The sequence below is a fragment of the Haliotis rubra genome, unplaced genomic scaffold (genome assembly GCF_003918875.1).
Source record: "Haliotis rubra isolate DU_JTF1 unplaced genomic scaffold, ASM391887v1 Scf1034, whole genome shotgun sequence".
Taxonomy (NCBI): domain Eukaryota; kingdom Metazoa; phylum Mollusca; class Gastropoda; order Lepetellida; family Haliotidae; genus Haliotis; species Haliotis rubra.
This window is the reverse complement of record NW_025764931.1, coordinates 309717-324360: the sequence shown is the minus strand read 5'-3', so window position 1 is coordinate 324360 and position 14644 is coordinate 309717.

Below are 14644 nucleotides of genomic sequence, written 5' to 3'. Positions count from 1 at the left end.
CACTGCATAGTTCGGATGCAGTTCCTGGCACAGCCAGTATTGGGTACACCACTGGCTAGTTTTGATGCAGTTCCAGAAGCTCAACTGTATGGGGTGACGGCGCTACACAGTTTTGATGCAGTTCCCTGGCACAACTGTATGGGTGACACCTCTGCGCAGGGATTTTGATGCGGTTCACCGGTACAACTGCATGGGTGACACCACTGCATGGTTTCGATTGCAGTTCCAAAGACGCACAACTGTATAGGGTGACACCACTCACATAGTTTTGATGCAGTTACAAAAGCACAAATGTGTGGGTGACACCACTACATAGTTTTGATGCAGTTCCTGGCACAACTAACTGTATGGGTGACACCACTACATGGATTTTGATGCAGTTCCTTCAGCATAACTGTATGGGTGGCACCCACTGCACAGTTTTGATGCAGTTCCTGGCACAAACTGCATGGGGAGACAACTGCCGGTGATACGGTTCCTGACAACTGTTTGGCTGTGGGTAATTCACTACATAGTTTTGATGCGGTTCTGGCACAACTGTTCATGGGTGACACCACTACATAGTTTGATGCAGTTCCTGGCACAACTGTATGGGTGACACCACTACATGGTTTTGATGCAGTTCCTGGCAACAACTGTGCTGGATGACACCACTGCATAGTTTTGATGCAGTTCCTGGCACAACTGTATGGATGACACCACAGTATAGACTTTTGATGCGGTTCCTGGCACAACTGCATGGGTGACACCACCGCATAGTTCGATGCAGTTCCTGGCACAACTGTATAGGTGACTTTTCGCTACATGGTTTTGATGCAGTTACAAGCACAAAATGTATTGGGTGACACCACTACATGGTTTTGATGCAGTTCCTGGCACAACTGTATGGGTGACACCACTACATAGTTTTGATGCAGTCCCTTGCTCCAGCGTATTGGTGACACGACGGCATACTTTGATGCAGAGACAAGAACATCTGTACTGGTGACACCACTACATAGTTTTGGTGCAGTTCCAGTCACAACTTTATGGGTGACACCACTACATGGTTTTGATGCAGTTCCTGGCACAGCTGTATGGGTGACACCACTACATAGTTTTGATGCAGTTCCTGGCACAACTGTATGGATGACACCACTGCATAGTTTTGATGCAGTTCCTGGCACAACTGTATGGGTTACACCACTGCATAGTTTTGATGCAGTTCCAAGCTCAGCTTCGTATGGGTGACGGCGCTACACCGAGTTTTGATGCAGTTCCTGGCACAACTGTATGGGTGACACCTCTACATAGTTTTGATGCAGTTCCTGGTACAACTGCATGGGTGACAACAACTGCATGGTTCGATGCAGTTCCTGGCACAACAGCTGTATGGGTGACACCACTACATAGTTTTGATGCGGTTACAAGCACAAATGTATGGGTGACACCACTACATGGATTTTGATGCAGTTCCTGGCAACTTTAACTGTATGGGTGACACCACTACACGGTTTGATGCAGTTCCTGGCACAACTGCATAGGGAGACACCTCTACATAGTTTGATACAGTTCCTGGCACAGCTGTATGGGTAACACCACTGCATGGTTTGATGCAGTCCCTTATCAGCGTATATGGGTGACACGACGGCATGCGCTTTGATGCAGAGACAAGAACATCTGTACTGGTGACACCACTACATAGTTTTGATGCAGTTCGCAAGCACAACTGTATGGGTGACACCACTACATGAGTTTTGATGCAGTTCCTGGCACAACTGTATGGGTGACACCACTACATGGTTTTGATGCAGTTCCTGGCACAACTGTATGGATGACACCACTGCATGGTTTGATGCGGTTCCTGGCACAACTGTAATCGATGACACCACAGTATATGGTTTTGATGCAGTTCCTGGTAAATAACCAGCGTGGGTGACACCACTGCATGGTTCGATGCAGTTCCTGGCACAACTGTATGGGTTACACCACTGCATGGTTTTGATGCGGTTCAAGCTCAACTGTATGGGTGACAGCGCTACACAGTTTTGATGCGGTTCCTGGCACAACTGTATGGGTGACACCTCCTGCTTGATTTTTGATGCAGTTCCTGGTACTGGCAACTGCATGGGTGGACTCCACTGCATAGTTCGATGCAGTTCCTGGCACAACTGTATGGGTGACACCACTACATAGTTTTGATGCAGTTACAAGCACAAATGTATGGGTGACACCACTACATAGTTTTGATGCAGTTCCTGGCACAACTGTATGGGTGACACCACTACATAGTTTTGATGCAGTTCCTAGCATAACTGTGTATGGGTGACACCACTACACAGTTTGATGCAGTTCCTGGCACAACTGCATGGGGAGACACCTCTACATAGTTTTGATACAGTTCCTGGCACAGCTGGCATGGGTAACACCACTACATAGTTTTGATGCGGTTCCTGGCACAACTGTATGGGTGACACCACTACATAGTTTTGATGCAGTTCCCTGGCACAACTGTATGGGTGACACCACTACATGGATTTGATGCAGTTCCTGGCACAACTGTATGGATGACACCACTGCATAGTTTTGATGCGGTTCCTGGCACAACTGTATCGATGACACCACAGTATAGTTTTGATGCAGTTCTGGGTACAACTGCATGGGTGACACCACTGCATAGTTCGATGCAGTTCCTGGCACAACTGTATAGGTGACACCACTACATAGTTTTGATGCAGTTACAAGCACAAATGTATGGGTGACACCACTACATAGTTTTGATGCAGTTCCTGGCACAACTGTATGGGTGACACCACTACATAGTTTTGATGCAGTTCCTAGCGTAACTGTATGGGTGACACCACTACACAGTTTTGATGCAGTTCCTGGCACAACTGTATGGGTGACACCTCTACATGGATTTTGATGCAGTTCCTGGCACAACTGTATGGGTGACACCACTACATAGTTTTGATGCAGTTCCTAGCACAACTGTATGGATGACCCCACTACACAGTTTTGATGCAGTTCCTGGCACAACTGTATGGGTGACACCACTACATAGTTTTGATGCAGTTCCTAGCACAACTGTATGGGTGACACCTCTACATAGTTTTGATGCAGATACAAGCACAACTGTATGGATGACACCACTACATATAGTTTTAATGCAGTTCCTGGCACAACTGTATGGGTGACACCACTACATAGTTTTGATGCAGTTCCTGGCACAACTGTATGGGTAACACCACTACATAGTTTTGATGCAGTCCCTTGCTCAGCGTATTGGTGACACGACGGCATACTTTGATGCAGAGACAAGAACATCTGTACTGGTGACACCACTACATAGTTTTGGTGCAGTTCCAGTCACAACTGTATGGGTGACACCACTACATAGTTTTGATGCAGTTCCTGGCACAACTGTATGGGTGACACCACTACATAGTTTTGATGCAGTTCCTGGCACAACTGTATGGATGACACCACTGCATAGTTTTGATGCAGTTCCTGGCACAACTGTATGGGTTACACCACTGCATAGTTTTGATGCAGTTCCAAGCTCAACTGTATGGGTGACAGCGCTACACAGTTTTGATGCAGTTCCTGGCACAACTGTATGGGTGACACCTCTACATAGTTTTGATGCAGTTCCTGGTGTACAACTGCATGGGTGACACCACTGCATAGTTCGATGCAGTTCCTGGCACAACTGTATAGGTGACACCACTACATAGTTTTGATGCAGTTACAAGCACAACTGTATGGGTGACACCACTACATAGTTTTGATGCAGTTCCTGGCACAACTGTATGGGTGACACCACTACATAGTTTTGATGCAGTTCCTAGCGTAACTGTATGGGTGACACCACTACATAGTTTTGATGCAGTTCCTGGCACAACTGCATGGGTGACACCACTACATAGTTTTGATACAGTTCCTGGCACAGCTGTATGGGTAACACCACTACATAGTTTTGATGCAGTCCCTTGCTCAGCGTATGGGTGACACGACGGCATACTTTTTGATGCAGAGACAAGAACATCTGTACTGGTGACACCACTACATAGTTTTGATGCAGTTCCTGGCACAACTGTATGGGTGACACCACTACATAGATTTTGATGCAGTTCTTGGCACAACTGTATGGGTGGACACCACTACATAGTTTTGATGCAGTTCCTGGCACAACTGTATGGATGACACCACTGCATAGTTTTGATGCAGTTCCTGGCACAACTGTATCGATGATCACCACAGTATAGTTTTGATGCAGTTCCTGGTACAACTGCATGGGTGACACCACTGCATAGTTCGATGCAGTTCCTGGCACAACTGTATGGGTTACACCACTGCATAGTTTTGATGCAGTTCCAAGCTCAACTGTATGGGTGACAGCGCTACACAGTTTTGATGCAGTTCCTGGCACAACTGTATGGGTGACACCTCTACATAGTTTTTGATGCAGTTCCTGGTACAACTGCATGGGTGACACCACTGCATAGTTCGATGCAGTTCCTGGCACAACTGTATAGGGTGACACCACTACATAGTTTTGATGCAGTTACAAAACAAATGTATGGGTGACACCACTACATAGTTTTGATGCAGTTCCTGGCACAACTGTATGTGGTGACACCACTACATTAGTTTTGATGCAGTTCCTAGCGTAACTGTATGGGTGACACCACTACACAGTTTTGATGCAGTTCCTGGCACAACTGTACTGCACGGGAGACACCTCTACATGAGTTTTGATACAGTTCCTGGCACAGCTGTATGGGTAACACCACTACATAGTTTTGATGCAGTCCCCTTGCTCAGCGTATGGGTGACACGACGGCATACTTTTGATGCAGAGACAAGAACATCTGTACTGGTGACACCACTACATAGCTTTGATGCAGTTCCTGGCACAACTGTATGGGTGACACCACTACATAGTTTTGATGCAGTTCCTGGCACAACTGTATGGGTGACACCACTACATGGTTTGATGCAGTTCCTGGCACAACTGTATGGATGACACCACTGCATAGTTTTGATGCAGTTCCTGGCATAACTGTATCGATGACACCACAGTATAGTTTTGATGCAGTTCCTGGTACAACTGCATGGGTGACACCACTGCATAGTTCGATGCAGTTCCTGGCACAACTGTATAGGTGACACCCACTACATAGTTTTGATGCAGTTACAAGCACAAATGTATGGGTGACACCACTACATAGTTTTGATGCAGTTCCTGGCACAACTGTATGGGTGACACCACTACATAGTTTTGATGCAGTTCCTAAGGCGTAACTGTATGGGTGACACCACTACACAGTTTTGATGCAGTTCCTGGCACAACTGTATGGGTGACACCTCTATATAGTTTTGATGCAGTTCCTGGCACAACTGTATGGGTGACACCACTACATAGTTTTGATGCAGTTCCTAGCACAACTGTATGGATGACACCACTACACAGTTTTGATGCAGTTCCTGGCACAACTGTATGGGTGACACCTCTACATAGTTTTGATGCAGTTCCTAGCACACAACTGTATGGGTGACACCTCTACATAGTTTTGATGCAGATACAAGCACAACTGTATGGATGACACCACTACATAGTTTTAATGCAGTTCCTGGCACAACTGTATGGGTGACACCACTACATAGTTTTTGATGCAGTTCCTGGCACAACTGTATAAGGGTGACACCACTGCACAGTTTTGATGCTGTTCTTTGCACAACTGTATGGATAACACAACTGCATATAATTTTGATGCAGTTCCTGGCACATATGTATGGATGACACCACTGCATAGTTTTGATGCAGTTCCTGGCACAACTGTATGGGTGACAGCACTACATATTTTTGATGCAGTTCCTGGGACAACTGTAAAGGTGACACCACTACATAGTTTTGATGCAGTTCCAAGCACAACTGTATGGGTGACACCACTACATAGTTTTGATGCAGTTCCTGGCACAACTGTATGGGTGACACCACTACATAGTTTTGATGCAGTTCCTGGCACAACTGTATGGGTGACACCACTGCATAGTTTTGATGCAGTTCCTGGCACAACTGTATGGGTTACACCACTGCATAGTTTTGATGCAGTTCCAAGCTCAACTGTATGGGTGACAGCGCACTACATAGTTTTGATGCAGTTCCTGGCACAACTGTATGGGTGACACCTCTACATAGTTTTGATGCAGTTCCTGGTACAACTGCATGGGTGACACGGCAACTGCATAGTTTTGATGCAGTTCCTGGCACAACTGTATAGGTGACACCACTACATAGTTTTGATGCAGTTACAAGCACAAATGTATGGGTGACACCACTACATAGTTTTGATGCAGTTCCTGGCACAAACTGTATGGGTGACACCACTACACAGTTTTGATGCAGTTCCTGGCACAACTGCATGGGAGACACCACTACATAGTTTTGATGCAGTTCCTGGCACAGCTGTATGGGTAACACCACTGCATAGTTTTGATGCAGTCCCTTGCTCAGCGTGTATGGGTGACACGACGGCATACTTTTGATGCAGAGACAAGAACATCTGTACTGGTGACACCACTACATAGTTTTGATGCAGTTCCTGGCACAACTGTATGGGTGACACCACTACATAGTTTTGATGCAGTTCCTGGCACAACTGTATGGGTGACACCACTACATAGTTTTGATGCAGTTCCTGGCACAACTGTATGGATGACACCACTGCATAGTTTTGATGCAGTTCCTGGCACAACTGTATCGATGACACCACTGTATAGTTTTGATGCAGTTCCTGGCACAACTGTATGGGTGACACCACTGCATAGTTTTGATGCAGTTCCTGGCACAACTGTATGGGTGACACCACTGCATAGTTTTGATGCAGTTCCAAGCTCAACTGTATGGGTGACACCACTACACAGTTTTGATGCAGTTCCTGGCACAACTGTATGGGTGACACCACTACTTGGTTTTGATGCAGTTCCTGGTACAACTGCATGGGTGACACCACTGCATAGTTCGATGCAGTTCCTGGCACAACTGTATAGGTGACACCACTACATAGTTTTGATGCAGTTACAGCAAGCACAATGTATGGGTGACACCACTACATAGTTTTGATGCAGTTCCTGGCACAACTGTATGGGTGACACCACTACATAGTTTTGATGCAGTTCCTAGCATAACTGTATGGGTGACACCACTACATAGTTTTGATGCAGTTCCTGGCACAACTGTATGGGAGACACCACTACATAGTTTTGATACAGTTCCTGGCACAACTGTATGGGTGACACCACTACATAGTTTTGATGCAGTTCCTGGCACAACTGTATGGGTGACACCACTACATAGTTTTGATGCAGTTCCTGGCACAACTGTATGGGTGACACCACTACATAGTTTTGATGCAGTTCCTGGCACAACTGTATGGATGACACCACTGCATAGTTTTGATGCAGTTCCTGGCACAACTGTATCGATGACACCACAGTATAGTTTTGATGCAGTTCCTGGTACAACTGCATGGGTGACACCACTGCATAGTTCGATGCAGTTCCTGGCACAACTGTATAGGTGACACCACTACATAGTTTTGATGCAGTTACAAGCACAAATGTATGGGTGACACCACTACATAGTTTTGATGCAGTTCCTGGCACAACTGTATGGGTGACACCACTACATAGTTTTGATGCAGTTCCTAGCGTAACTGTATGGGTGACACCACTACACAGTTTTGATGCAGTTCCTGGCACAACTGTATGGGTGACACCTCTACATAGTTTTGATGCAGTTCCTGGCACAACTGTATGGGTGACACCACTACATAGTTTTGATGCAGTTCCTAGCACAACTGTATGGATGACCCCACTACACAGTTTTGATGCAGTTCCTGGCACAACTGTATGGGTGACACCTCTACATAGTTTTGATGCAGTTCCTAGCACAACTGTATGGGTGACACCTCTACATAGTTTTGATGCAGATACAAGCACAACTGTATGGATGACACCACTACATAGTTTTAATGCAGTTCCTGGCACAACTGTATGGGTGACACCACTACATAGTTTTGATGCAGTTCCTGGCACAACTGTATGGGTAACACCACTACATAGTTTTGATGCAGTCCCTTGCTCAGCGTATTGGTGACACGACGGCATACTTTTGATGCAGAGACAAGAACATCTGTACTGGTGACACCACTACATAGTTTTGGTGCAGTTCCAGTCACAACTGTATGGGTGACACCACTACATAGTTTTGATGCAGTTCCTGGCACAACTGTATGGGTGACACCACTACATAGTTTTGATGCAGTTCCTGGCACAACTGTATGGATGACACCACTGCATAGTTTTGATGCAGTTCCTGGCACAACTGTATGGGTTACACCACTGCATAGTTTTGATGCAGTTCCAAGCTCAACTGTATGGGTGACAGCGCTACACAGTTTTGATGCAGTTCCTGGCACAACTGTATGGGTGACACCTCTACATAGTTTTGATGCAGTTCCTGGTACAACTGCATGGGTGACACCACTGCATAGTTCGATGCAGTTCCTGGCACAACTGTATAGGTGACACCACTACATAGTTTTGATGCAGTTACAAACAACTGTATGGGTGACACCACTACATAGTTTTGATGCAGTTCCTGGCACAACTGTATGGGTGACACCACTACATAGTTTTGATGCAGTTCCTAGCGTAACTGTATGGGTGACACCACTACACAGTTTTGATGCAGTTCCTGGCACAACTGCATGGGAGACACCTCTACATAGTTTTGATACAGTTCCTGGCACAGCTGTATGGGTAACACCACTACATAGTTTTGATGCAGTCCCTTGCTCAGCGTATGGGTGACACGACGGCATACTTTTGATGCAGAGACAAGAACATCTGTACTGGTGACACCACTACATAGTTTTGATGCAGTTCCTGGCACAACTGTATGGATGACACCACTGCATAGTTTTGATGCAGTTCCTGGCACAACTGTATGGGTGACACCACTACATAGTTTTGATGCAGTTCCTGGCACAACTGTATGGATGACACCACTGCATAGTTTTGATGCAGTTCCTGGCACAACTGTATCGATGACACCACAGTATAGTTTTGATGCAGTTCCTGGTACAACTGCATGGGTGACACCACTGCATAGTTCGATGCAGTTCCTGGCACAACTGTATGGGTTACACCACTGCATAGTTTTGATGCAGTTCCAAGCTCAACTGTATGGGTGACAGCGCTACACAGTTTTGATGCAGTTCCTGGCACAACTGTATGGGTGACACCTCTACATAGTTTTGATGCAGTTCCTGGTACAACTGCATGGGTGACACCACTGCATAGTTCGATGCTGTTCCTGGCACAACTGTATAGGTGACACCACTACATAGTTTTGATGCAGTTACAAACACAAATGTATGGGTGACACCACTACATAGTTTTGATGCAGTTCCTGGCACAACTGTACGGGTGACACCACTACATAGTTTTGATGCAGTTCCTAGCGTAACTGTATGGGTGACACCACTACACAGTTTTGATGCAGTTCCTGGCACAACTGCATGGGAGACACCTCTACATAGTTTGGATACAGTTCCTGGCACAGCTGCATGGGTAACACCACTACATAGTTTTGATGCAGTCCCTTGCTCAGCGTATGGGTGACACGACGGCATACTTTTGATGCAGAGACAAGAACATCTGTACTGGTGACACCACTACATAGTTTTGATGCAGTTCCTGGCACAACTGTATGGATGACACCACTGCATAGTTTTGATGCAGTTCCTGGCACAACTGTATGGGTGACACCACTGCATAGTTTTGATGCAGTTCCTGGCACAACTGTATGGATGACACCACTGCATAGTTTTGATGCAGTTCCTGGCACAACTGTATCGATGACACCACAGTATAGTTTTGATGCAGTTCCTGGTACAACTGCATGGGTGACACCACTGCATAGTTCGATGCAGTTCCTGGCACAACTGTATAGGTGACACCACTACATAGTTTTGATGCAGTTACAAGCACAAATGTATGGGTGACACCACTACATAGTTTTGATGCAGTTCCTGGCACAACTGTATGGGTGACACCACTACATAGTTTTGATGCAGTTCCTAGCGTAACTGTATGGGTGACACCACTACACAGTTTTGATGCAGTTCCTGGCACAACTGTATGGGTGACACCTCTATATAGTTTTGATGCAGTTCCTGGCACAACTGTATGGGTGACACCACTACATAGTTTTGATGCAGTTCCTAGCACAACTGTATGGATGACCCACTACACAGTTTTGATGCAGTTCCTGGCACAACTGTATGGGTGACACCTCTACATAGTTTTGATGCAGTTCCTAGCACAACTGTATGGGTGACACCTCTACATAGTTTTGATGCAGATACAAGCACAACTGTATGGATGACACCACTACATAGTTTTAATGCAGTTCCTGGCACAACTGTATGGGTGACACCACTACATAGTTTTGATGCAGTTCCTGGCACAACTGTATGGGTGACACCACTGCACAGTTTTGATGCTGTTCTTTGCACAACTGTATGGATAACACAACTGCATATAGTTTTGATGCAGTTCCTGGCACATATGTATGGATGACACCACTGCATAGTTTTGATGCAGTTCCTGGCACAACTGTATGTATGACAGCACTACATATTTTTGATGCAGTTCCTGGGACAACTGTAAAGGTGACACCACTACATAGTTTTGATGCAGTTCCAAGCACAACTGTATGGGTGACACCACTACATAGTTTTGATGCAGTTACAAGCACAACTGTATTGGTGACACCACTACATAGTTTTGATGCAGTTCCTGGCACAACTGTATGGATGACACCTCTACATAGTTTTGATGCAGTTCCTCACAATTGTATGGGTGACACCTCTACATAGTTTTGATGCAGTTCCTGGCACAACTGTGTGACACCACTGCATAGTTTTGATGTAGTTACAAGCACAACTGTATTGATGACACCACTACATAGTTTTGATGCAGTTCCTGGCACAACTGTATGGGTGACACCACTGCATAGTTTTGATGTAGTTACAAGCACAACTGTATGGATGACACCACTACATAGTTTTGATGCAGTTCCTGTGTATGGGTGACACCACTACACAGTTTTGATGCAGTTCCTGGCACAACTGTATGGGTGACACCTCTACATAGTTTTGATGCAGTTCCTGGCACAACTGTATGGGTGACACCACTACATAGTTTTGATGCAGTTCCTAGCACAACTGTATGGATGACCCCACTACACAGTTTTGATGCAGTTCCTGGCACAACTGTATGGGTGACACCTCTACATAGTTTTGATGCAGTTCCTGGCACAACTGTATGGGTGACACCTCTACATAGTTTTGATGCAGATACAAGCACAACTGTATGGATGACACCACTACATAGTTTTAATGCAGTTCCTGGCACAACTGTATGGGTGACACCACTACATAGTTTTGATGCAGTTCCTGGCACAACTGTATGGGTGACACCACTGCACAGTTTTGATGCTGTTCTTTGCACAACTGTATGGATAACACAACTGCATATAGTTTTGATGCAGTTCCTGGCACATATGTATGGATGACACCACTGCATAGTTTTGATGCAGTTCCTGGCACAACTGTATGTATGACAGCACTACATATTTTTGATGCAGTTCCTAGGACAACTGTAAAGGTGACACCATCTCATAGTTTTGATGCAGTTCCAAGCACAACTGTATGGGTGACACCACTACATAGTTTTGATGCAGTTACAAGCACAACTGTATTGGTGACACCACTACATAGTTTTGATGCAGTTCCTGGCACAACTGTATGGATGACACCTCTACATAGTTTTGATGCAGTTCCTGGCACAATTGTATGGGTGACACCTCTACATAGTTTTGATGCAGTTCCTGGCACAACTGTATGGGTGACACCACTGCATAGTTTTGATGTAGTTACAAGCACAACTGTATGGATGACACCACTACATAGTTTTGATGCAGTTCCTGGCACAACTGTATGGGTGACACAACTGCATATAGTTTTGATGCAGTTCCTGGCACATCTGTATGGGTGACACCACTGCATAGTTTTCTTGCAGTTCCAAACACAACTGTCCTGACCTGTTGACATTGAGGGTGTCCAACATGAAAGGGTTGGTTCATACTGGTTCACCATTGTTTCATGGATCTCCTGCAATATACCAGATTCAGAACAAATCAAAACTAGGAATTACAAGTCTTTCTGGATGATCAACTTCTTTATTGTGCAATAGCGATGTTTTGGTATACCGGTAGATACTTATACCACTGTCAAACATCAAATGTAAACTGATGACACTGGAATATTCAGAGAGCAGGGTAACTGTGGTAGGGGTTGTGTGGGTGGTTGTTGGGAAGGGGACCTGTGGCAGACAGCAGGGTAACTGTTGTAGGGGTTGTGTGGGTGGTTGCTGGGAAGGGGATCTGTAGCAGACAGCAGGGTAACTGTGGTAGGGGTTGTGTGGGTGGTTGTTGGGAAGGGGATCTGTAGCAGACAGCAGGGTAACTGTGGTAAGGGTTGTGTGGGAGGTTGATGGGAAGGGGATCTGTAGCAGACAGCAGGGTAACTGTGGTAAGGGCTGTGTGGGAGGTTGATGGGAAGGGATCTGTAGCAGACAGCAGGGTAACTGTGGTAGGGGTTGTGTGGGTGGTTGTTAGGAAGGGGACCTGTAGCAGACAGCAGGGTAACTGTGGTAGGAGTTGTGTGGTTGGTTGTTGGGAAGGGGATCTGTGGCAGACAGCAGCGGGGTAACTGTGGTAGGGGTTGTGTGGGTGGTTGTTAGGAAGGGGACCTGTAGCAGACAGCAGGGTAACTGTGGGTGGTTGTTAGGAAGGCAATATGTAGCAAGTTTCTGCAGTATCACTCACAGATGGAGACACACATTCCTACGGTACTCCTGCATGACATGCGCACAGGATGTTCCCCCGGCACTACTGCTTGACTTGTACAAATATTCACTTTTCAGCACTCTCTTTGTGAGGTCAGTTTCACCCACGCACATTCGTATTGTGACCGCTATATTCATCATCTAATCCCATGGCAACAAAAGCACCTGTGAGTACACTTATACTGCTGATATGATCCCATGGAGAGCATGTACATGAGGCTGTCTGTCTGCCACTGCCCGTATGGTATTGTAAGTCTTTACCCGTCGTCACTTCAACAACAGCATATAAACATTTGCCCTATTTTCCCCTATAACATCCATTCTTAATTTACGATACATTTCGTCAATAACCAGCTCATTATAGATCTATAACCAGTATTAACCACATGCATTGTTCGTTTCTATGTATCTGAGTGTAGTAAGTTTCATTTCCGTTCAGGCTGATCGGTGCTCTGGGATAGCCTGGGGTATAATAGCGTTTGGACGAAATGCTAGACATACGGGTTCGATTTGTAAACATGGTACAATTTGTACTTGAAGCCTCGTTTTGGTATTGCACGCCCTGCCATTGCCGGAATACCTTTAAATGTGACGTGAAATCCATATCACTAACAGAGATGGTGGATATGTAAAGCAGGCGCGTAGCAAGCCAATATTTTCGTGTAAGCCCGATAGGTTGCACATCTTTATATTTAGATAGTATTGAGGGGTTGTCCAACCTTTCTAGCAACAATCACGTGTAAGCCCGATAGGTTGCACATCTTTATATTTAGATAGTATTTCGAGGGGTTGTCCAACCTTTCTAGCAACAATCACGTGTAAGCCCGATAGGTTGCACATCTTTATATTTAGATAGTATTGAGGGGTTGTCCAACCTTTCTAGCAACAATCACGTGTAAGCCCGGGCATTTTTCACAATGGTAGCTACGCCCCTGTAAAGCTATACCGATTTATCACCATGTTTGGTAACACTATACCTGTTAGCCATAATATTCATCAAACTTGTCATGTGCAACATACATTGAACATTAAAGGGCTCAGAGTGGAACTGGTTTGTCAGTTTGCGCCCGCAAACACGTGTTTGAACATCTTTGTTCACAATTATTCAGGTTTGTGTTAACGGTGATGGACTTTGAGCGATATCGAACTGCAACTAACATGAAACTGTTCAAATGCTGTCATCTCAGGAAAAGAGCTCACGGCTCAACCTGAATAATCTGGGAAGATCCATCATTCATAAAGGGGAGTAAGTGATGTGGGAGGTATCCCCTGTATATAAATGCTCATATCCGATGTATAAAATTCTGGTTTAAGATATTGTGTATGCAAGAACATAGATAATCCAAAAAGGCCTATAACATGCTTGTTCATTTGGACAACATTGGTAAAGTGACGTGGGCATCTTATGTAAGAAATCTTCTGTTTTCACATGGTTATGGTTTTGTATGGTTAAGTCAGTCAGTTGGTGATGCAAGTTTGTTTTTAACTTAGTTTCGAGAAAGAAGTCTTAATATGTTTAATCAAGAATGGTATTCAGTAATACTCTTATAGAATATACAAATCACTACTCCAGCCGGAAAAATATCTGTCGTATTTAACATCAAAGAAATTAAGATATCCATTTATACGTTTTAGGTTAGGTTTGATCAACATAATGGTAAACGAAGGAAGACGTTTTTAT